This window comes from Rhinolophus sinicus, chromosome 13 (genome assembly GCF_057876585.1).
Source record: "Rhinolophus sinicus isolate RSI-liver-muscle chromosome 13, RSI-T2T, whole genome shotgun sequence".
Classification (NCBI taxonomy): Eukaryota; Metazoa; Chordata; class Mammalia; order Chiroptera; family Rhinolophidae; genus Rhinolophus; species Rhinolophus sinicus.
The window spans coordinates 11,578,036-11,604,267 of record NC_142513.1 but is presented as its reverse complement, the minus strand read 5'-3'; the positions used below and the strand labels follow the sequence as shown (position 1 = coordinate 11,604,267).

Here is a 26,232-nt window from a genome sequence, read left to right as displayed (position 1 = left end):
AAAACGCTTTAAGTTTTACCCACAACTTAGTAAACATCAGAGAACTCATTCTGAAGACTGAGACAGCATTACAAACTTCACACTGGAAAATTTTTCATTGTTGCGTGTGTGGGCATGATTTTAGCAGTAACTATGATCTTAGCCAGAATGAAAGAACTCCTACTGGAGAAAAGCCATATGGATATAGCCAATGTGACAAGAAATGCATCTAATCTTAGTTGGCATAAAAGGACACTTTCCGAAGTGAAACCATCATTTGTAATCAGTGTAAAAAGCTTTTAAAAGAAGGTCAGACCTTGTTCAACATCAGAAAACTCAGGAAATAGAATTTTTTAAGCCATGGTTATACTGAAAAGGTCTCTAAAGGTCTCTAAGTATCACATCTTCTCTACCAAACACCAGAGAATTCATCCAGAGACACAATGTCTATAGCTAAATATCTTTCCATATTGATTATAATACACAATTCTACTTCATCACAATTCATACAGTCTGGAAAAATCTTAAGAAACAAAACTACTGTATAAAATTTAAGAACACACATGGCAAGGAAACAGCATTATATGCTTACAGGTTCTACCTTATTTTGTGTATGTTCATGATTCTTTGAAATAGTCACCAGAAAAATGACTGAGAAGATTCAGCCTAGGATTTGAAATAACCCAAGGCTTTACCTTTGTCATATTCCCCGTGTTTAGAGTAGAATGCTAGGAAGAAAAATGAAATAAAAATACTTAATTTCATTTAGGTTAGTCATTGAAATAAGATCATACGTTAGATCATAAATAAACTCTTTAAAAATAAATAGAGGTAATATGTTAAATGACAAAAGATTTTGCATGGAAAAATTTACACCCAATACAAGTAGACATAAATAAATGCTGCGAACTCTGTATTTCTGGGATCGAAACCACTGAAGAAAATTCCTATATGCAGAGTCCAAACAAAACAAAACAGCCTTCATTGATCTGTTCCTTCATTTTGAGACCAAAAGTTAAAGAATGATTGGTGACGGGTATTGACATCTGTAATACGAATAAAAATGTTGTGGGTAACAAAATGCTCCTACTTTCTTGTCTGAATGGCTATAACATCTGTGACATCTAGGGTCATGAAATTATCATTAGTCTTCTTAGATATGTTTAGAAAAAAATGATGATATTGGCTTATGGCAACAGAGGGCCGTTGGACTTGCATTCAGAAGATGGAGAATCTACTTATGTTAATGTTTTACTTGAAAGTAGCTACATTTCTTAATGGCTTAATAAATAAACAAACCATTCTAGTATCTGCTACCAAGCAGACTTCTAACACAAAGTCAGAACTTATCACACATTGCTGGGTGAATTCCTTCAACCATTAGTGACAAAGTTCCCCTGTCCAGCCTAAGGCAGAGGGTACATAGCATGACAGGTCTCTTGGACCTGATCCCAACGCATAGGCAGTTTTGGGGATATGACAACTACTCTTTCTTGTCTGTCACTCTTCTCTCTCAGATATTACGAAGGCTTCTCCAAAGAAAACTTGGTTTTGGATTGCCAGAGAAACCTTGCATGTTTAATTCAATAATCTCCTAAAGAGGACATGTAATGTTTCTCCAAGTAAAAGTTGGTATAGATGTCCAATTCTTGTGCCTGTACTGGACCCATTCCACTTGACCGGATTCAGGTTAGAGGAGCTGAAACTATAACTGCACTGGGCTGAAAAATAACTGAAATACATTTGAGAAATCGCTGAGAAAATAGAAATGAGATTATAAACACGGTCATGAGAAAAAGAGACATTACTGGCCTGAGGTAGCTCATCCTAAGTTAATGAGGCAAAGGAAAGACTTAAGACTCATGTGCATCAAACCTCCTTCCCCATTTTACTTGGATTCCTAAAACCCAGGGGTAAAGCAAATTAAATGGCCTGTATGTAACGACGGCCCAAGGACACTCCCACCAGCCTATCCACTCCAACATGTGAATCCAAATGACAGGGAAGAAAATGAAACTGAATATAAGACTAAAGTAACTTGTTCTGAAAAGCTGCCATTCCAAATAGGCCACCATTAGACTAGAGTAATAAGCCCCTCATTTGAAAAAAGCCAAAACTAATATACTTCTCCTGTCTCTACATAGTGCCGTTTACTTGGGGCATTCACTAACTGCAAGCCTATCTCAGCCTCTGAATTAACTGCTTGAATTAACTGTTAAAGAAGAAATAAAAAGGCATCCTTTATGAAATTTTGGTCATTCAAAGACATCTTCACCAAAGAACTCCAGGTAAAATTATTTATGTTGGATTTTTCCAATTTTAATGTATCCCTTTATAAATAATTTGCTACATCTAATAGCAGTGTTTTCAATAGAATCAAAATGATCGTCACGAATGATTTTTATATTTATTTTGGAACATCTGAATATTACCGTACTATACACATGTCCAGTTTTCTTGAACTTTTTTGGTCATTAAATCCTTTATATTAGATACTCATGTATCTAATTTTTGAGGAGCTATTAAGCCATGATCCAATAAAACTGCTCTGGTGGGAGAAGCTGGCCTGAGATTTTGGTAGAATGGATTTCAGATTCTAGTTTCATTACAAAGAACTAGGGACCTATACCATGTCACCTAACCTATATGTTCCAAATACTTCATCTAAAAGTAGCATCAGGTAGTATTGCTCTTACTTCCAAGCAAAAAGACCAAGATCATATCATGAAATTTGAAAGACCTATAGAGAAATATCCTTCTAGGTTGGTGGGTAGAATTCTTAGAATCAACTCCAACTTTTCAAAGCTCCCAACTCCAGCCCCTGGTCCTACCACTGACACGTTTTAAGTCAGAGTTCACAATATTCGTGTGATTATCTCCATTCCTGCTGCCTCTGCCCGAGTCCCTGCCCCGTCACCTAGGGCTTGGGCATTTGTAAGAATCACAGACGTCAAACTTCATCTGAGCAGTTCCTTTATTTCATTCTCTCCAGTTCCCTTTCCATTCTCTTTGGGAACTGTTGTAACCTTCACCATATTTCACAAGCTATTGCGTCCCTGCGATGTTTTCTCTTCTTTCGCAGAAACTCACAGATGATAGATTCAGGCAGCCCCTCACAATTTGACCCACAACCCTCCATTTCCAAACTCATCACCACCTTCCATGTGTCTTTAACCCTTCTATTAGAGGAAGTGTTTCCCTCTTGCTTTCTATTGGAGTATGTAAAAATCTCAGTGATAAATACAGATGTGAGGAACACTGACTTCTTTCCTATAAATTCCTGATAAAAATGCAATTTTTATCACTTCTAGGACAATTCCATCTAATTCAGAAAATGCATGTTTAAAACAAGATTCCTGAAATTGTCAGTTGACTGAGAAATGCAATTCTCAGATTTCAAATTTCACATGTGTTCTCAAGCACATTCCTTCCTGTCAAGTGCTGTCTCCCTTTGCCTGTTTTGCCTCAGAATTAAGTGTTCCCTTCATGAAGGCCGAACAAGAAGTGAAGGAACAGGGGAACATGACTCAGGCCTGGGTGCTGGCCACTGGGTCTGGCTGGCCTCTGCCTGGGGCATCTCACCCTGCTTGGGCTTCTGTCCTGCTGCAACGTTTAGCCTTTGGGCACAAGGGAGCAGCTGGACCTGACATCCCTCCTTCATGGCCTCCGGTCCAGACATCCTCGCTGTGCCCACCGCATCCCAATCCAGGCTGTTCTCATCTCTGCATGTTTCCCACTGCGGCTGTAACACATTCCCACACACCGAGTGGCATAAAACAACACACATTTATTATCTTACAGTCCTGGAGGTCAGAATTCTGAGATGCGTCTTATGGGGCTAAACTCAAGCTCCTGGCAGGACTGTGTGCCTTTTGGATGCTCTAGGGAGAACCCATTTCCTTGCCTTTTCCAGCTTCTAGAAGCTGCTTAGCACTCCTCTGCTCTCGGCCCCTCTCATCCCCTGGAGCGCTTGCCGCCCTCTTATGATGCTATGAGGTCCACCTGGACAATCCAGGCTACTCTCCCCATCTCAGGATCCTTAACTTACTCACACCTGCTGAGTCCCTTTTGCCGTGTAACAGCATATTCACAAGTTCTAGGAATTGGGACATGGACCTTGGCATGGGGGAGGGGGGTTATTATTCAGCCCACCACACGGACCTTCCTTCAAACCCGTCTATGGCAAGTAGCACATGCTGGATTCCCCCACGTACTGACAGGCCATGGACAAGTGGAGGTGCTATTTTACACCATCTTCCTGCGAAAAGCACCAAACTGCCTTGCCTCCTCCATGCAGCTGCCTCATGGAGGGGAGGGGCACCACGTGAGACCCCTTATTTCAAAGATTCAAGTGGGAAGTAAGTATGTCACAAGCCCCTCTGCGGTGTGTATCATATGACCTCAGGACTGCAGTATACAGTAGGCATGAATAAAGAACACTTGGGAATTTTTAGCCTAAATCTTGACCAGACAACTCTGCATTCTCTATAATCTTTCCTGTTCCCACCATACTCAGGACCAAAGAGCTGAGAGCCCTACACTGCAGGAAGTGACTGGCCTTGATTGGGAAATGAGACGATTCTGGGTGTGATAATTTGGGCTCCATATAAGCAGGCCCAGATGCATGCTGGGCTCACAATCGGCGTCGGGGCCGGCCTCGCTGTGAGGGTGAGTTCATGCTGTTTCACCGGAAAGTGGGGGAAGTAGAGTCACATACTTTGGCATGTGGGGAGACGCCCCATATACCTGAAATCCCAACTGCTGCCGCATCACGTGTGGGCTCCTTGCAGGTCCCAGGGGGAGCAGTGAACCTGAAAGGCTGGCAGACTGTTGTGCACCCCTGGTTTCTTCTGTGTATGTGGTTGAGGTGGTGGTAATTTGGGGTGGGGGATGGAAGTGGGGGGTAGAGGCTCTTGGTCTCATACACTTCTGCCCTCGATTTTAAGGTGAGACTTCTCAGAATTCTGCTTTCCCCTGAGAACAGGAGGAGAAACATGGCTCTTTCATTCCTAAGGGTGGTATCGCAGGTGAATTACTTTTCGTATTTTGCTTTTTTTTATTTGATTTTCTTCCTAAAATACCAATGTACAGGGCCTAAAAACATGTTGCTCTTTGGGGCTGTGTGGGTGAATCTGTTCTGAGCCTCTGGTGGTTTGCTGGCAACCTTCTGCACCTGGCTTGTTGCCTGTCTTCATCTACACAAGGTGCTCTCCTGTATCTCTTCACATAGTTGTCCCTCTGTGCGTGTGTCTTTGTGTCCAAATTTCCCCTTTATAAGTCATACAGGATTAGGGCTCACTCCAGTAATCTCATTTGTAACTTGGTACTTACGTAAAAACAAAGCAATTTTCAAGTAGCGTCACACTCTGAGGTTAGAACGTCAATGTTATCTTCCCCCCCACCCCCACCCCGGGACTGTTATGAATCCATACAGACTGATACAAACTTGTCAAAACTTGTATTTCTTCTGGGAGAAAGGTTTCCATTTCTCTTGTGGTCGCTGGGCAATTTTTCAAGCCCAAATTGATACGTTTATCTCTGCCTTCGTTTTTTGAAGGGTATCTTTGCTGGGTATAGGACTCGAGGTGTGTGGCCTCAACTTAATGCCCAGTCACCCCTTTCCCCCCCTGGCTGGGCTGGAATCTTACTTTTTTTGGGAGGTCTGTGTGACCTCCAAAACTTCTGTTCCACTCAGTATCCCAACAGCTCTTCTCCCAAGTCTGGCTCTGTGCAGGCAGTTCCAATGTCAGCCAAGGATTCAAGGGAAATTTCCATGTGGGTGCTTAGGACTCCCTCTCTAGCATTCTGCCCTCAAAATCCCAGCTGTGCTGGAAGGAAGCTCCAAACTCCTTTGGACATATCCTTTGTCCATCCAGCAAGACCACTGCTGCTCTGCTTGGGTTCTGTCCCTGCCCTGTGGCTCTAGAAATGCCATCAAGGAGAATTCCAGGGTGATGTGCGCTTTTCCTTGGTCCAGGACCCCAGTCCTGAACGGGTTGTTTTCCAGCGCATAAAAACAGTGGCTTGTATATTCATCCAGCTTTTTCAGTTCTTTCACAGTGAGAGGGTAACTCAGAGCAATTACCCCATTGTGGCTGGAACCCAAAGTGACTGTCCCTCATTTAAGATACAGTTCATTTTTGAAGGCATCCCTTGATGCCTGAGCCTGTATAATCTCAATCTTTATCAACCCACACTGTATGGCAGTTAACAAGCGATGGTATTAATTGGGGTCCTCCAGACAAACAGAACCAACAGGCTACATATACATAGATATACACATACACACGTATGTGTATATATATAATTTATTATAAGGGATTGACTCAACGTGACTATGGAGGCTGAAAAGTCCCAAGATTTATAATAGAAAAGTTGGAGACCCAGGAGAGCCAATGGTGTCGGTTTCAGTCTGAAGTCTGGCAGGCTTGAGACTCAAGAAGAGGAATGTTTCATTTCAAGTCTGTAGGCAGGAAAAGACTGATCTCCTACCCAAGCAGTCAGGCAGGAGTTCCCTTATCATTTCACTTGGCTGGGACTTAGCAGCCTTCAGTCCTAATTCCACATATGGCAGCTTCACCCCAGTGACTCCTCAGCCAAGCACATACACCAAATGCATGTTTCTTTAGCTGTTATTTTTTTCTTTTTTATGAGGGCAGGTAATTTTGCCTTCCTGAACTGTACAGGAAAATGTGTATTTCTTACAGTTTCCACTTTCCGTTATAGCCTTTGACCACACATTCTAACGTGTCCTTATACTCTGTCTCCCTCCTGATTACACCCAACTTGAAAGACATCTACTAAGGGCCCCTTAAAAACATGTAGACATATAAGGTATAAATTGGTATTTCAGGAATCAGTGAAATTTAAAGATGTGGCTGTGATCTTTTCTCCGGACCAGTGGGCTCATCTGAGCCCTGAAGAGAGAAAACTGTATATGGAAGTGATGCTGGATAATTGTGATTACCTTGTGTCTCTGGGTAAGGAGATCTTCCCTTGTTAGTTTAAAATTACCCGTGGTGGACTTGTTCCTTCTGCATGAATTATCTGCAAATCCCATGAAAATGGCTGACTGAATTTCAGCTCGATAATTTTCAGTAAAGTATTGGAGCTGTGTGATGGTAAGAAAGGGCATTTTCATCTTGTTATGACTCAAGCTTTATATTCTCCACTGGCTTCCAAGCCATCACACCTTCCTTTAAAACTGTACTTCTCAGGCTATTGTGTGCCTAAGAAACAGCTGGGGAACTGTTAAAATATAGATGGTCTTTTAAAAACAAAAACAGTGCTTTGGAGTTTCCTGATTTTGAGGAACCAAAAGCATGGGTCTAAATTCTGTAAACACCACAGCATGGTCAAGGTCACTTATTTTTCTTAGGACACTGGACTTACAAGGCAGAAGTGATATCCTCTTTGAAGCAAGGGAAGGAGCCCTGGATGATGGAGAAAGAGGTGACAAGTCCTCCCTGCCCAGGTACTTGAAAAGCAAGTGGAAGCCATCACAGGTCACATTCCGACTGGTCAGATTAACCTGGACCCTGAGGTGACAGGAGAGGAGCTCTCCCATGGGCCTCCAAAGAAATCTTATTCTTGCCCCACATTCGTCACTCTCCCTGTGCCCCTTTTGTTATATCTCCAGTCTCAGGACACTAAATGGTGTGCTGGTAAAATTTTGAAATTTATATTGCCACAAGAAAAGACATAGTATGAGTACCTGAACTGATCAAATAGTTTATCAGCGATTAGAATGAATGAATGAATGGGTTCGTTCAGGAAAGTGTCATGAAAAGCCTTTTTTTTCAAAAAAGATTTATGGAGAGGGATTTTTTTTTCTCTCTCTAGATTAAGATAGTAAGTTAATTAGACATAAAATAACAAGCCAGAAAAGCAATAAAATTTAGTAATTGGAGAGAGATGATACACCCATCATGAACAGAAGGTGGTAATTGCCAGAATGCGCTATCATCTAGGCATTTTATAGAAACTCGTTGAAGTTTCAAGTCAGGGGCTGAAAAGTTAGAAGCTGGGATGGATGATGATGATTCTGATCTGGGACACCATTAGATCTAAGAGTAGGAAAAAGTACCAAATGCACATAAGCTGTAGGCATTTTGGAAAGTGGTCCTGGAATCCAGGAAGAAAAGTTCAAAAGTTTTCTAAGAATTGTTCATAAGATTTCCAAGTAACCCTGGGCCTTCTTATTTTTTTTAAACTTAATAACCTGGCCCAAACTCCTCTCCCACCACCAAGCTAGTTCATCTACAGAAATGAGTCACCTTCTGAACTTTCTTTTATCCCATTAGTGTATTTGTCTTTCTTCCTTATCCTCTCATCCCTGGTACACGTCTGAGTATTTTTCCATGAAGTTGTAATCAATTTTGTATTTACTACAATATTTTTTCCTACTCTCTTCACTGCCTTGTGGTTTTAGTAAACAAATCTGTTTGCTTTCTGTCTTGTGTTCTATATATAAATACTCACCTATTTGAATAAAACAAATTAGATGGTTTATGGCAGGCCATGTGGTGGTAAGAGGCCTGGAAATCAGGTACAGAGAACTGAGTCAATCATATTGTCCAGGTTCTAGCCATTTATCACTGCTCTTCTATTCGAGACTCCATTATTATTATTTTGTATTTCCATAACCTGTAGCCCATGATCTCATTCGTCTTCTCGCCCTAAGACTACCAGGCTAATACTTTTTCTACGTTGTAAAATATGCACGTATACATTGTTTTATATATGAGTGCATCCTAATTTAAATTGCATGTTGGGAAAATCTCATTTCTCATCTTTCCATTTATCTCTAGTTCTGAGATCTTTACATGTTATATATACTATATATGCTTTGTAAGTGCAATATAGTATTCTACAGTATGTGTCCACAACATTTAACTTAGGAATCTTTTACCCTAACAATGGCCAACTCTCTACAACTCTTTCTAACCAAATTCTCATGTTTCCTCCTTAAGAATCTGTGCAATAATTTCGTTAAGTCACAGGGCATAATATAAACCGTGTCACAAAACATTCCAACCGTCTTTGCACCTCTGTCAAAAAATCAGTCTGTATGTGTGTTTATCATATTCCCTTCCCACTTTTTTAATGGGTACAGAATGTGTAGTTACGTCACCTATTTCATTCCTAATATTGGTAATTTGTGTCTTCTTTCCCCCCCCCCCCCCCCGCTGGGCTTATCAATTTTATGGATCTTAAAGAACCAGGCTTTTATTTTTTTCTGTGTTTTTCTCTTGTTTTCTAGTTCACTGACTTCTGTTTTACTGCCTTTCTTCTGCTTACTTTGGTTTAATTTGCTCTCCTTTTTAAATTTTCTTAAGATGGAAGCTGAGGTCATTGATTTGAGACCCTTCTTTTTTCAAATATAGGCATTTAGTGCTCTGAATTTCACCCAAGGACTACTTTAGTAGCATAACACAAATTCTCATACATTGTTTTCATTTTCATTCAGCTCACATACTTCTTCTCTTTTCATTTCTTCTTCAAGTTGATTAGTTAGAGTGGTGTTATTTGGTTTGAAAGTATTTGGGGATTATTCTGTTAAATTCTAATTCTATTGTGGTGAGAGAACGTACTTTCTATGACCTGAATCCTTTTCAGTTGGTTGAGACTTGTTTTACGGCCAGAATGGCAAGTGTCCCTTGTGCACTTGAGAAGAATGTGTATTCTGTTGAGTGGAGCGTTACAGAAATAGTAATTAGATCCAGTTGGTTGACAGTGGTATTCAAACCTATCATATATTTGCTGATATTCTGCCTACTTCCTTCGTTGATTATTGAGGGGTACTGAAATCTCCAACATAATTGTGAATTTATTTATTTCTCCTTGATATTCTTTTTGTATCATGTATTGTGAAGCTCTGAAGGTGCCTAAACATTGAAGGTTGCTATACTCCTGATTAATTGACCTCTTTAACATTATGAACTTCTTTATCCCTGGAAATAATTACTGCTCTGAGACCTAGTTTGTCTGATATTAGTCTAGCCACTCTTTGCTTTTTTTTGATGGCAGCATGGTATACGTACATATTTGCATCCTTTTATTTTTAACTTATTTGTGTCTTTACAATTAAAGTGAGTTTCTTGTGGAAAATATATAATTTGGTTTTGCTTTCTTATCCAATCTTCACAATCTCTACCTTTTAATTGGGGTGTTTATACCAGTGGTTCTCAATGTGGGGAGGGAAAGATTTTGCCCCCTTGGGGCATCTGGCTATGTCTGGTGGTATTTTTGGTAGTCACAACGGGGGATGAGAGTATGCTACTGGCACCTAGGAGGTGGAGGCCAGGGATACTATTGAACATCCTACATACATGAGGCCACCCCCACAACAAATAAATCATCCAGTACAAAATATCAATAATGCTCAGATTGAGAAACCGTGGTTTATAGCATTTACATTTAATGTGATTGATATTAGATTTAAATCTTTTTGTCATTTGATTTGTCGTATCTGCTCTTTGTTCCCCCCTTTCCCCCTTTATTGCCCTTTTTTTGTATTATAATTTGGGGGATTCCATTTTATTTCCTTTGGCTTATTAGCCATAACTCTTTGTTATTTGGGTGGTTATATTAGGAATTGAGTTTACAGTATCCATCTTTACTACGTCACCCAGCCTTTATGCTACTGTTGTCGTGCATTTTACTTATGTTGCAAGTCTCACAATACATTGTTATTATTTGTTTAATCAGCCAATATTCTTTTAAAGAGACTTTGTAATAATTTTTAAAAACCTTATGTATTTCTTATGTATTTACAATTTCTGATGTTCTTCCTTACTTTGTGTAGATCCAAAAGTAGAAAGAAGGTACCCTTTTTCTTCTGCTGTAAGGGACTTCTTTTAAAATTACTTGTAGTGTAGATCTGCCAGCAATGAATTCTTTTACCTTTTGTACATCTAAAAATGTTTTTTTTTTAACCCTTCATTTTTCAAAGGTTTTTGCCTGGCACAAAATTCTGGAGGATAGGTGTTTTTGTTTGTTTTGTGTTTAGTCCATTAAAGATTTGCTCTACTCTTGTTTTGCTTGCAGTGTTAAGTGAGAAATCTGATGTCATACTTACTTTGTTCCATGTCCAGAATATCTTTTGATCTTCTGGTTGATTTTAGTTTATCACTGCTTTGGAGCAATTTGATTATGATGTGCCTTGGTATAATTCTCTTTATGTTCCTTGTGCTTGGAGTTTGTTGGGCCTCTTGGGGCTCTGAGTTTACAGTTTTCATTGTGTTTGGAAAATTTGGGGCTGTTATGTCTTTAAATACTTTTTCTGGTCCTTTTCTCTTTCAGAGATTCCAGTCGCCCATATAGTAAACCATTTGAAGTTGGTAAATCTTTCTTTTCTTTTATCAGACTTCTGTTTAATGGGTGCTGATACTTGTAAGCCTCTGACTGTTCTAAGTTTTGAGTTATATATTCCATTTCTTCAGTCCCTTCCTTTGATTCTCCAACCAGGTTTCCCATGTTACTGTTTTGTCTTTGGGTGTGTAATTTTGGCTTTGGCTCTATCATTTTACTATAAATGTGAACTATTATGTGCATTTAAACATACCCTCAAACTTATCTCCACTTTGCTCTTTTTAATTACCATTTGACTGTCTTATGTTGCAATGCCTTATTTATCTTTTAGAAAATATTCATGTATATTTTAAACTATTTCTCCATATCCATACACTTTCCAATCATTTCAGTAGCATCTCAAGGTCTAGAATGATGAAGGTAACAGAAATCCATGCTAGTTCTCCAGCTTATCAATGGTAGGTTAATAAATACAAAAAAAAAAAAAAAATCTATAATTTTGTCTGTTTTCTAAAATGCTCAAAATTATTTTTTTCCTAGTAATTAACCAATTTTTATTTAGATTTACTACCAAAAAAATGAATGCTAGAACTTATCTTTTGGTCAAACTGTGGGGTCGTAAGTTTGATAGAGTCTAGAGTTATCAATATACTGAAAATAATGAAGTTCTCATGCAATATAAGAACTTAACTGACTGTGCTGTGTATAGATGCAAAAAGTGGGGACTCCCTTTTCTTTCTAAGAATCCATGACTAGAATATATTTCAACAAATTAACAAAGACGTATATATAAGATTATTCTTAGTGTTTTCAGCAATAACAAAAACAAACACAATTCAAATATCCAAATTGAGCACTGCCCCAATCAATAATGACTGTCATACAGTAAAATATTAAATATCAGTAAAATTGATAAACCAGACTTATATTTAATCATACAAAGATTCTCCAATTAGCTGTTTAAAGGAAAATATTTAAAGTACAATCACTTTCACAAATTGCTGTATCTATACAGAGATATTTTAAAAGACCTTAATGAAAATAAAACTTTAATTCATGCTGGGACTTTCACGTGATTCTTTTTAGATTCTTTAAGTTTTTCTGTTTTGGGAATTAAATTTTCGATGAGTCAGTTTTTACAGTCAGAAATACAAGTATTTCAAATTGAAAGAAATTTTTCATTGGCCACATGTTGTTCACTTAAATTACTCTTGTATGGTATTTGGAGAACACGTCTCTCTTAATCCTCTACCCTCACAAACTTCTACTTCTCACCCACCCCTGTAATCTCCCCAGTCACTGAATATTTCTCTTCCCTCCACCCCACTTACTGATTATCTTGATGTTTGTTGCGATGCCCAAATTTACTTTTGTTTTTCTCATGTTGTTTTCCTAATAGCATGTCAACCAGCATTGGTGAATTATCATGCCCTTAAAGAATCTGTGAATACCTTCAGACAAAGTACTCACCATGCTAAGGATCAAAAACTTCGTAATTTTGCCCAGTGTTATGAATGTAATGACTGCAGCATAGTTTTCTGGGACAACTCACAGCTTACCAAACATCAGAGGATTCACAAGGTTGAGAAAACCCACAGATATGGTGAACATGCAAAGGCCTTTAGGCATCGCTCATCATTTACAACACTCCAAAGAATTTATATTCCAGATCAACACTTCGAATGTAACCAGTGTGGCAAAACCTTTAACAGAGTTTCCAAGTTGCTACAACATCAGGGCACGCACCAAGAACTGAAACCATACCAATGTGACGTATGTCACAAGGCTTTTAGGTTTCTCTCGTCCTTTAATACACACCAGAGGATTCATGTTGGCAAGAAACCCAGCTTGATTTGGCATCAAATAGTTCATACTCAAAAGAAACTCTTTGCCTGTAAATTTTGTGGTAGGGCCTTTCACAGCTTCATGGAAAAAAGTCAACACCAAAAACTTCATATGAGAAAGAAACACTACACATGTAATTATTGCAAAAAGGACTTCAGTCCTTACTCAAAATTCATCCTACATCAAAGAGTTCATACTGAAGAGAGACCCTACAAATGTAATGATTGTGAAAAATCCTTTAAAAGTACCTCAAATCTTAATAAACACCAAAAAATTCATACCGGAGAGAAGTCCTTTTCATGTAATAACTGTGAAAAGACCTTTTCTCAACTCGCAGATCTTAACCGCCATCAACAACTACATACCGGAGAGAAACATTACCTGTGTAGTAATTGTAAAAAGACCTTTGTCCGTTTCTCAGATCTAACTCGACACCGAAGAACTCATACTGGTGAGAGACCCTACCGATGTAACGTTTGTGAAAAGTGCTTTCGCCATCACTCAAACCTTATTAAACATCGAAAACTTCATTCTGAAGAGAGGCCCTTTAAATGTAATGAATGTGACAAGGCCTTTCGCTATTGCTCAGACCTTAACCAACACAAGAGAATACATACTAAGGAGAAACGCTATCAATGTAGTGAATGTCAAAAGGCTTTTAACGATAAGTCAAATCTTAATAGACACAAGAAAATCCATGCGAGAGAGAAACCTTTTGTATGTAATCAATGTGGAAAAGCTTTTAGCCTAAACTCAAAACTTTCTCGACATCAGAAGACTCATGATAAAAAGAAACTCTAAAAATATATAGAAGATGCAAAAAAAGTATTCATAAATCACCTTTTACTAGAAATTGTAAATTTAAACCAAAGAGATCAAAATGCAAAGGTTTTTAGTCAAAGCCCAATTTTTTTTTGCATGAATTCATCCTGTACAGAATATTTTAAAAATACAAAGACACACATGTTGAAGGAACAGGGAGATATGATCAGAAATGTACTTTATATATTCCATTGACTTCTTTGAGCAAAAAATGACTAAACATGTCCAACCAAAACTTGAAATTAGTTCCTACAGTGAGAAGCAGGTTAAGAGGCAGCTGGAAGGGTGCAGTGCAAAGAACATATTCATTTTGCTGTCTGTTCATAACCACTGGATGCACAGCATCGTATCTTTAATAGAGGTAGCTCTCTGAAGTTGTAAACTTATGTAGGAAGAGGATGGAACCCTTATCTAAGCATAAGTAAGGAAAAGTAAAGCTGTCTCTTTGGAATTAGAACTATTAGAGAAGTAGAAACTTTGCCAGTGGATAATGAAAAATCTGTCATGGATTGGTGGGTGATAAGATGGTTTCTGCTGCTTTTTCTAAAGGGATAAAATTTGGAGACATCCTGCCTCCCTGAGTAGTTAGCACCATTCTTAGATGTATCCAGAGAACCAAGAGGAAATGGAGAGATTGTAACAATTCAGGACATGGAGAATCTATTACTTATAGTGTTGTCTTATTTGAAATAAGTTGATGTCGTGTATGATTTAATAAATAAATGCTAAGTTTTCTAATAATATGCCAACACTGGTGTGTAACGTCGAATACATTCAGGCCTTGTGTCAGAAATCTAATTACACTTTCCTGAATCTGTTCCCATAATCATTGGTGGCAACTTAGCCCTGTTCAGCCAAGTGGCACAGGCACAGTCTAAGAAGTTTCTTTAGGACTGGCCTCAATCCATAGCAAGTGACAGGAGGACGATATTGAGTTTCTTCTTTGGGGATCATTCTCTCATCTTTCCGCTTTCTCTGCTTTTCCAGATAGTACAGTGGCTGCCATCGAGCTAAATTGTTGTATTAACCCAAGATGTGGCCCCTCCTTGTCTGCTAGTTTCCTTAGGTGTTTTTATCTCTAAGAAAAGATACACATATTGCAAAAAGATATACTTTCTGCAAATAACAGACACATTATAGTTTTATAGGTTTCAAGTTATGTATAAGCTGAAAATGCAGCTAAGTTTAAAAATGAGTACAAAGGAAATGTTATCAATACAACTATGGAAATGGTTATTGGGATTTAAAAAAAATTGTGCACTGGGCCCCTTACCCCTAATTTTGGTCCTTAAAATACTGGGTTAGAGTAAAATTAAAAATGAACTATTTTACGTGTTTTAAACGTATTAAGAATTTCCAACCTGGTTCCTAGCAGGGTCACACTGCTAATTCTAAAGGAAAAGGGAAAAGAAGGTTAATAGGACAGAGTAGAATAGCTTGTTCAGAACAGTCTAGAATTCCAAAATTGCCATCAGCAGACTCTATAGGAGCCTACATCCCAATAAAAATTCCTAACATATATTCTTCTCCTTTTTATATCTGTTGCCATGTCCTACCACTAAGCCATAAGTCTCCAATTACCTGAAAAAGGGTAAATGGATAGCCATTATGCAAAAGTTAGACTATTCAAGACATTCTGATTGAAAAGTTGAAGCAGAACTTTTTTCTTTCCAAATGGATTTTAATATTAAAACCACATAATTAAGAAAAAAATTGCTATTGGCTGAGCAATGTTTACCAGAATTCCCTTCCCTTCCCTGTATGTTTCTATTGAGGGTGAGTCACAAAGGACATTTTTGTGAAGTATGGAGGGTGGAGGTAGAGAAGCAGCTGTCTTGGTCCATTCGGGCTGCTACAACAACATACCCGACTGGATAGCTTATAAACCCCCGACATTCTCTCACAGTTCTGGAGGTTGGGAAGTCCAAGATCAAGGCCCTCTTCCTGGTTAGAGCTGGCACCTTCCCACTATGTCCTTACCAGGTTAAAGGGGTGAGGGATCTTTTATAAGAACACTAATCGCAAATCACCTCCCAAAGGCCCTACTTCCTAAAACCATAACCTCTGGGGGTTAGGATTCAACATATGAATGTGTGTGTGTGTGGGGGGGTCACATGCAGACCAGACAGCATTTTGTTTGTTCTGAAAAGCTTCTTGTCTGCTGATTCTCCTTGTTGGCATGAGACAGTAGCCAGACCTACAGCTTCTCTCCTTCCCCAGTATACCTCCCTTGAGGTACCAGGCCATTTCGCTTACCTTGAGCACAACTCCTTGAAAGAGTTGTTTGTGGTCACTGTTCCCAGTGTGTCTCCTCCATAGTTCCGGAAACCACTCCATCTTTTCCGTGATTACCTGTGATAGCGAGCCACTAAGATGGGCCTAGCAGTCCCGACCTCCTCATATTCATGCCCTTGTGTGCTCCTCTCCCACACAGCATCAGGATCTGTGTGACCAGACTAGACAGGGATTGTGACAGCTAGGTTACGAGGTAAATTATGGCTTCCGCCTTGCTTTCTCTGGGATCAGTCACTCTGGGGGACACCAGCATGCTGTGAGGACACTAACGCCCTAAGTGAGTCCATGTGATGGGGAACTGAGGCCTCCTCCTAACAGCCATGTGGAAGCCACTGTGGAAATGGGTCCTTCACCCTAAGTCTTTAAATGACTGCAGGCTTATCAACATCTTGATAACACACTTATGGAAAATCTGCAGCTGGAACCACCCAGGCAAGTCATTTCCAGATTCCTGAACCACAGAAACTGAATGAGCTCACAAATGTTTACTGAAGTCTTTAACTTGCTAAGTTTTGGGGTGATTTGTTACACAGCAAGAGATAACTAATACATTACCCTGTGTTATGGGTTGACTTGTGTCTCCCAAAAATTGATGCTCGAGTTCTAACCCCCAGTACCACAGGATGTAACCTTATTTGGAAACAGATTGTTGCAAGTGTAATTAAGATGAGGTCATAACGGAGTAGTGAGCCACAAATCCAATATGACTAGTATCCTTGTACTAGTACAATGGAGATTTGGACACACATGCACACAATGAGAATGCCACGTGAAGACTGGCGTTACGCTGCCACAAGCCATGGGCCTATCAATAGGAGACAGGCCTGGAACAGATTCTTCCCTAGTTCCTTCAGCAGGGAGTAGACCAACAAGGTGTTAACACCTTGTTCTCAGACGTCTAGCCTTTAGAACTGTAACACAACAGAATTCTGTTGTTCTGAACCACCCAGTTTGTGATGCTTTGTTACAGCAGCCCCAGAAAACTAATACACCCTGTATGTAATGTCTTAAAATATCGAAAAAATGCAAAGCAATCCACCAGTTTCATTTATAAAAAATAATGAATTTTACAAGGACAAGTAAAATATTAAAATGGAGGGATAAATGTAGAAAATTTGCTACAAAAATTGTTTTTTTAAACTCCATCAGTAAAGATTACAGTTTTAAAGTGAAAGATAATAAAATCCCATTCATAAGAGCAACCAAACCTTTGAAGTGACTAGGAATAAGTTTCACAGAAAAAGAGCAAGACTGGCACACACACGTACACACACACACACACACACACACACGTATGTACGCACACAAACACATATACAGATGCCAATTTCACCCATTAGATAAACCCACTTCATCTTCCCTGGGGTGGAATGTATAATGTGGCAGAGGCCAGGAATGGGTTTAGGGAAAAGTCCCACTCATGGAAATCAGGATTTGAAGCGAAAACATTTCCTACGAACTTAATGGCAATCCTGACTTACTACATATATAAATATAACGTAATTCTAATTGGCATTACAGAGGCCTTTTTCTGTTCTCAGAATTTAATAAGTGAATTCTAAAGAACACTTCTAGGGACATGTTGATTAGGAAAAAAAATTGAAAGCCTATTGGTTGACATAAGCAAACTACTGATAGAACAGGGTATCAGGAACTACTAACATAAGGGAGACAAACATTATCAGACTTCTCTTTGCTGCTCAAATATGCTCACCTCTGCACGTTTCCGCTACTGCAATTGCTGTTTTCTTAACATGGCTGCTGGAAGCTTCAGGACCACACATTGGCTAACTTACGTCTCTCTCCCATTATAAAGGTCTTAGGAAGGGCTTTCATTAGCTCAGCTTTATCTAACGCCCATCTGGGGTATACCCACTGTGAGAAGAGGGAGTAACATGGTTAGTTCTCTTAATGCTACCTCTGCAGATAAAGGGATCGGAGTCTGTTACTAAACTATGCACACAGTTAAAAGACAAAAACCAACCTGTCTAATCTGGGAATTTAAAACTGGGAAATTGTATTCAATTATCGCAGGAAAAATTGGTGTTGATTTGAAACAAAGAGAGGTTAAATCTTCATACCTTGCAACATACACTGTCAAGTAACAATGTCAAGAGAAATCAATTAATTTAAATAATGCTTGTCTCATTATTTTAAAAAGGAAGCATACTTAGCATGTCAGAAATGTTGAATGTTTCCACAGTTCACACTGAATGTTATACCACATTTATTAAACACACTTTTTTTCCTGTGTGAGTTCTCTATTAGAGTGAGGGTTGATTTATGGCAGAAAAGTTTTTCATATTAATTGATAAGATTTCACTCTTCTGTGCTTATGTAGGGTTAGCCTTGTGTAAACTATTTGATTTGTGTTCTTTTGGTCATTGCTTTGTTGGAATTCACTCTTTATGAGTTTTCTGATAGAAGATGAAGTTTGATTTGTGACAAAATAAATATTTTCTCACATTTGTTAGTCACATGTTTTTTCCCGTATGTATTTTCTGATGCTCAGTGTGAGTCCACAACTGTTAGGTTTTCCCACACTTCATCCACTCAAAGGGTTTCTCCAATATACTCCGAAGGGTGACTGATGGCAGAATTCTCCAATATACTCTGAAGGGTGACTGATGGCAGAATTCTCCAATATACTCTGAAGGCTGACTGATGGCAGAAGGATTTCCCACACTCGTTACATTCATAACTTCTCCATGATGTGAATTCGCTAATGTTCAATGAAGGAGAACTTCCGGAAGGTTTTCCCACATATACTACACTCGCAGGATCTGTCTTCTGTGTGTGTTCTCTGACGGTGAGTGAGGGCTGCCTTTTGGCAGCAGGTTCTCTCACATTTGTTACTTCCATATGGTCTCTCCCATATAGCTCTCTGATGTTCAACAAGGTGTTGGGTTTTTGCTGATGGCATGTCCATGTTCATTACACTCATAAAGACGCTCCTTTGTGTGCATTCTCTCATGTGGTTTGACTTCACCATGAATGTTCTACCATATTTATTAAACACACGTTTCGCTCCTGTGTTCTTTGATGTATAGAGAGTATTGACTTACAGCAGAAAAATTTTCCACATTCATTACATATATTTCTCTCCTCTATTAGTTATCTGATGTGCAACGTGAGCTGATTTAATATATAAAAATGTTCTACATTGACTGCATTCATAGGGTTTCTCTCCTGTATGAATGTCTGAAGATACAACAAGACTGTGACAATGGGGGGGGGGGGTCAGGTAGGCAACAGGGAATGCCACAGAAATAAAGTTCAAGGTGCAGTGAGGGAGGGACTAGACTCTAGGGAGAGGTAACTTAGCGTCGAAAAGCTTTATAAGTTTTAATGAAAGAAGGAGTACACTTATTCAGGGACAATGTGTTTCAGGTATTTCTAGCATGACAGTTAATCGTCAATTACTTCCAAAAGTCTGGGGCCTATAAAAACAGATTCCTGAGAAACATTACACAGATGCCAACTATGAACACTAACCACCTTGGAACTCTCGTTTCCACTGTTTCCACCTCCTCGGTTATCACTTACTCACCTGAGTAGTTCTGAGTTGAGAATTCCTCCACTATTCATGGTTCTTCTCCCTGCTCACATTTGGTTTGAAGATCACATTTGGTTTGCTAACACGATAGATGCCCTGTTAATGAGGAATAATAAAGAACGTGAACCAAGCTCTTTGGACTCAGGGATTCTGAAGGATGAAGTAAGTACAGCTTCAGGAACTGTGCAATGAAGATTCTATCAATGTCACTAAAGTTAGAACATTTCAGGGAAAGGTGGGGAGATGGCAGTGAGTACACGTGTACACACACACACACACACACACACACACACACACACACTTCTACTGCCTAAAAGGATTTAATCATCTTGCTCCCCTGACGCGTAAAGCTAAATAATTAAATCCCACATGTTTCTGTGACACAGCAAATGCATGCTTTCGGGAGTCACACAGGGAAACGGTACTCACCCACTGAGACCAGCTGCTATAGTTCTCTAGCATCACATCACATCACATCACATCACATCACATCACAGCACACAGTACAGGAGCCTCTGGCAGGGTCCAGATGCTGCCACTCCTCCTGGGAGCTCAGTCTGCTCACGGAATGAAACCAATCTCTGAAAGAGTATGTTTAATCCGAAGTAATTAGAATTTAGTGACACAAAATACACGGGAACATCAAATATAAGGAGACTGCTGTCACGGCTAATGGAGCTATAGATACTATACGGGAGGGTAAAAAATCAGAAATATCCTGTCACTGTGTTCATTTTTTAAAATTAATTTTTAAAAATGTACTGAGCTTATACCACGTCCCTAGAACTATTCTAATCCCTCAGATGACTCACTCACATGCAATGCATGATCCTCAAGGAGTGTACATTCGATAGGGTGGCATAAATAGAAATATACATCTTCAGTAAAGAGCAATGATGGACACATGTACAAGATAAAAGGTGAATCTCAAAAGGAGAAAGCTGGTTCCATTTTCTATTACCCGTCTTCCCTGAGGGGGTAATACTTTTATTCCTGAAACATCAATAGTGTGTTTATGGAGGGATGTGAGCATCAAGAAATATATGCAGGTGTGAAATACACATGGAAAGTTCAGAGCACTGCATATATCTTGGTATGAAAGGATAATGAGGAGCTGGACGGGGGCAGAGAAAAGAGGGACTTTTTTCTATAACTAAGAGTCTTGAAATTTTCTGGATGGTACAACACATGAGTAAAACATGCATGTACGTACAACTAGCACATACTTTTACTTAGAAATTATAATGCATCTGAGTTACTTTGAGCTACATATTAGTGTCAATAAAACTGAATTGCTTTCTCATTCTTTTAGCCAAAATACCAGTGTAAATAGAAGTCCCAGGGTTCCCTGGGGTGCTCCGTAGCCTTCACTTTGGAGACCACTGTTGTGAATAATGGAAATCCATAAAGAGCTATTTGTTAGCAAAGACTGGCATTCTGTGTGCTAATCTTTAGCTTAGAAGCAATGTTCTACAGCATAAGGGTCGGCAAACTATAGCCTCTGGGCCAAATCTAGCCCACAGAGAGCCAAATGGCCAGATCCATTTGTTTACACATTACCTATGACTGTTATCATAGCTGTGCTGAGTAGATCTGACAGAGACCATGCAAAATCTCTGGCCAGCAAAATCAAAAGAAGTTATTATCTGGTCCTTAAAGGAAACACTTGCTGTCTCATACTCCAGAAAAATGGAAAATGGCTTAAAGGTCAAATTAGAGGGGAAGAAAACTAGGACACCACTCTGAAACATGACCACAGGTCATTCCCATGGGGGTGGGAAGGAGGGACTCAATCCTACATGAGAAGGAGGAAGAGGAGTTGACCACTCATAGGTTGTTAAGTTCTTATGGCATTTCATCAACGATATAACAAAACAATGTTGAACAAAACAGTATTATTCACGGACTTGTTGTATATTACAGTGAAATAACATAGCTACGGTAGATAGCATGAAGAAGCAGCAAAATAATTTTGGAGGAGAGTATTTTGACTACATTCCGTAAGGCTAAAGATAAGAACTGTACACAAAAATACTCTAGTTAGGGATCTTGTTTTTCACATGGGGTGTGAATCAGTGATTCTTAAACTACCGCATGTGTATACCTAAATGAGCAAGGCAGTAAATATAATGTAGACAGTAAGAGCCAGGTTTATCCCCGTCAGACAAAGCAGTTATAAATAAGAAAAAGGGAAAACTAGAATGAGCCCTACGAAACAAGAGGCCAATAAAGCATCAAGGCCATGAAAGACAAAGAAAGACTGTCCTATATTGCAGGAGGCTAAAGAGACATAACAACCAAATGCAATGTGGGATCTTAGGTTGAATCCCTGAAAAAGAAATGAGTTGGGACAACTGGCAAAATTTGAATAAGACAGATAATAATAGCATCGTATTAATGTTAACTCCATTTTTGATCACTGTACTGTGCTTTGCCTGGATGTAAAAGTCATTGGAAAACGACTGCATTTCTTTCACAACTGTTTTGGCAAGACTGGCCTCTGTATCACTTATTCAAAGATCACCTAAGAAAATGTTCACATATAAACAACAGGACAAGCATACTCATGGCCAATGTAAGACCTGTCTCATATTGTCTGGGCCTTTCTGGCATAATTTGAATAAACCTATGGGAACATACGATTTCTGTATATTTATGTCAGCTTTCCAGTGTTGATCTGATTTTCTGTTCTCAATTTTATATATTTCTACTATTTCATCTGAATGTACAAACTACTATAAGTCACTTTGAAATCTACTATAGAACGTGGGTAGTAGATCCCTAAACAACTTACCTGGGATTTGTTCATTTTCAGATGCTCTTGAGAAAAAGAGCCAAGAATGGTGATCCCAGGGCTGGGTAAGGAAGAATGGGAAATGGCATCATGAGAATTTGAACATAGCAGCTCTTACAATTACCTACCAAGAAAATGGCCCATTTAAGAAACTGGCCCTTTGACCAATCTAGTACTGGAAGGTACAGGAAACATGTTGATGGACTATCCACTTGTCCATTTACAATTCTGAAATGGTCACACAGAACTTTTCATACTGAGTGAATGTAAACAATTGTTCTCTATGAAATACTGTCAATATATGCCTTTGAAAAAATTAAAAATAACCTGAGTCCAGTAATAGATTGGGTGAACAAAACTGAATATATACAAAATTTGGAATATTACTGCACTAAATTGATTTTAGGATTAAAATATTGGCATGGGAAAATGTGGATATTATGTCAGTTACCTATTTTCCTATATTTTTGCCACTTGAGGTCAGATAATCCAGGAGCTCAGAAAAAAGGAAAGTGCTTTAGTATCTTTATCTTCTTGTTTGGTCTCCCTTACTTAAAGTTTCTCAAGGGGACCTTTTGCTAAGAAACATGTTTTAACTTAAATGTGGTCGAGGCCAGAGCCCTGACCTGAGAATCAAGAGACTAAATTCAGTTCCTGGCTCTCTCACTAGCAAACTTCATGACTGGATAAGCTATTTACCTTCTAAGTCCTAATTTTAAAATAAGGCAAAAGTAATAGTTCAAAAAACTTCTCTTTCCCTCTGTCATGTGATTCTGTTAGGGCGTAATGCAGTGAATCCCAAGTGTGGTGATGGACATGGTCTGAATAAACAGATGGAATGGAGATTGTAGGGAATGACATGTGTTTAGGAGGTGACGAGAAATAATTTCCATAGCTATGCCTGGTACCCCTTCTATACAACCCCCACACTCATAAATCCTCCAATAAAGTGTCTTTCCTTGTCTATCCTTGTCAAATCTTCACTTTCCCCATTCCCTTCAACTGCAGCTCATAGCTTTCTTCTGAAAGTTGAACACTTTGCTGAGCTACAATAATCAATGGTCTCTGAATATGGTGTTACCACCCAGACTATGTTCATTCTGGGGAGGAAAATTCTGGCCCAGTAACACCTGAATTTGTTCCTTTCCGGGATTCTGCTTCCACGCTGAAATTCCAGGGTGAATTTTCAGTTCAGAAATACGTTCTTCCAGGTGTGATTCCTGTTCCTGGGGCCGTCTGCTTTTTACTTCTGGTTTTGTTTCAAGGTGGGCGTAGGGGCCACATTTCCATTAGTTGGAGCCTACACTTGGAGTCCCAAGGTGCAAATGCCTTTTCTAACATCTAATCGGGATGCTTTGGAGTGAAACAACACTACAGAAGGCAGGAAAAAACTAGAAGACTCAGTTATGCCTTGTGATCTAAGAAAATAGGTCAAATAGTGTGATTATCAAAATGTATAGCTAACTACTTCACTGTGCCAGAGAAAACCCAATGGGTGTAGGAAGAGGGGAATGTATATTATAAAGACCATGAGACTAGGAGTAAAATAAACCTTGTTTTAAAACTGAAGTCATTCACCAGTGAGTAAATCACTTTCGCTCTCTGCACATGAGGTTTCGCTCTCTGCACATGTGCTCCAACAGGGCTGGTAATGCCAGCCACAGACTGGTCTTGAGTACTGAGTGAGACATGTAAAAATCTGTGTAACATCGATTGCAGGGGATACTTATCGAGAGCACATTATACTGGTCTTCACAACCGCTATCTCATTCTACCTCAGAACCACCCTCTGAGGCAAGTATTATTCCTATGCTCGTTTGACAGATGAGGGAAAAAGGTGACTCTAAATAACATGCGTAGGACCTGATATGAACCCAAACAATCAAGCTCTTAAAACTTCATTCAACGCTGTGAACACCTCCTGTCTCCCACCCTCAAATCCTTCATTGAACACTTTTTCCAGTCAAATCAACACCCTGGCCATGCCCTTCAACTGTGGTTCACAGCTTCCGTCTAATAAAGACTTGGTATAAAATAACTAATATAACGAGAACATGTAATTGTCATCATCCAGTTGTATTCCTTCCCTTCTGCGCTCTAGTCCTTTTCGACCCAGCCCGCAGGCTGCACATCCAAGAGCATCAATGGAACTTCCGGAATCAGATTTCAGCCATTTGGCTGCACGAACCCTTCACCTTCACAGAGCACCTTCTTCAGGCAAAAAAAGGGGAGCACAGAGCGCACGCCATGAGGCCTGCAAGTCAGGAGCGCAGCGCGGCCCTCGCGGCCTTTCTCGGGGACCATCGGAAACCCGCTTCAGGTGCTTCCTCCAGGGGGACGCGCGGAGAGCCCGAGCCCACCCTCCGCAGACGAGGCCAGCTCCGCTCAGCCCCGCCCTCCCGCTCAGCCCCGCCCTCCCGCTCAGCCCCGCCCTCCCGCTCAGCCCCGCCCCCCCGCTCAGCCCCGCCCTCCCCGCTCAGCCCCGCCCTCCCCTCCGCCCCCAAGGGCTCCATGTCTCCGCCAGACTTTCCTCTAACTTGTGGGTGCACCAGCTTCGCCTCGAGTTCGCACCCGGCCAGGCGACGCCGAAATGACTTCTAGAAACTGCATTACTCACCGCCGGAAAAGCCTGGAGAACCGGAAAGAGCCCCCAGGTAGAGACCCGAAGGGCACACGCGCAGAGGAGGCTTCCGGGCGCCCTTCCCAGGATTCCCCAAAGGACGTTGGATGCCTTTCCCGACTACGTTCCCCATAAGGCACCTCGGCGGCGCCCCTAGTTGAGGGATCCTTTGAAGAGCTTTTGCTTTAATGATGGGGCTTGGTTGATTGCTATGAACCATTAATACAAAAGGAAAAGTTGCCTATTAATACCTAAGAGTATTTTCTTTTTTAAAAAACCATGGATTCTGCTGAGATTTTCATCCAGTGCGAGCTTTCTTCAAAAGAAACTTAAAGAGTAGTGGTAGACTCAAATTTGCTTTTAAAAAATTATTTCTCAATATGTGATTTTTCAGCATACCAGTTACATTTATACAGGTACTTTTATAAGCATGGTCACTGAAGCATGGTTTATAATAGAAAAAAAAAGGAAACAACCTAAATATGCATCGGTCGGGAGTAACTAGATAAATCATGGCGCATGGACACAATGCAATGCTGTGCAAGCGCTAAGAATGAATAAGGTTCTTCATATGTTGCAATAAAAAATGCCCATGATATACTCCTAAACGAAATAAGACAAAAGGCAAACAAATATATGAAGCATAATTCTAGTATGATTAGATAAAGATACGTACTTTTAAATACATATGACTATAAATTGAGAACGATATTCTCCAAAATGCAGCAATGGTAATCCGTGGGATATGAGATTGTTTAGGAGGAAGAGGGACTTCCACTTGTGCGTCTATATAATTTTTCTATGGAGATGTAAAATGAAAGGATATAAAGGCATTCTTAGACTATTAATTGAATTTGAATTTCAAATATGTGTGTGTGTGTGTGTAAAGAGAGAGGATAGAACACACACACAGATCCTTGCGGAGATAAGCACTGAAGAAGACTGGAATAAAAATATTAAATATTCATCACTTATAGATATAGGTTTATAGGTAAATTTTATTTTCGA

At 39.7% G+C, this 26,232-nt stretch overlaps 1 protein-coding gene across 3 annotated transcripts in view; it reads right to left on the bottom strand.

The window, feature by feature from the left end:
* The window catches only part of ZNF334 (zinc finger protein 334), a 59,680-nt gene extending 34,692 nt beyond the window's left edge, over positions 1–24,988 (bottom strand). For 2 of the 3 annotated variants that reach the window (XM_088789085.1, XM_074317304.2), the window contains exons 1-3: positions 22,605–24,988; positions 20,240–20,391; positions 19,805–19,906 (exon numbers count right to left, since the gene is read on the bottom strand). The gene's annotated coding sequence lies outside the window, so the exon portion shown is untranslated. The remainder of the gene's footprint in view (positions 1–19,804; positions 19,907–20,239; positions 20,392–22,604) is intronic. The other variant, XM_074317305.2, reaches the window with a different exon arrangement.
* Positions 24,989–26,232: the final 1,244 nt, after the last annotated feature.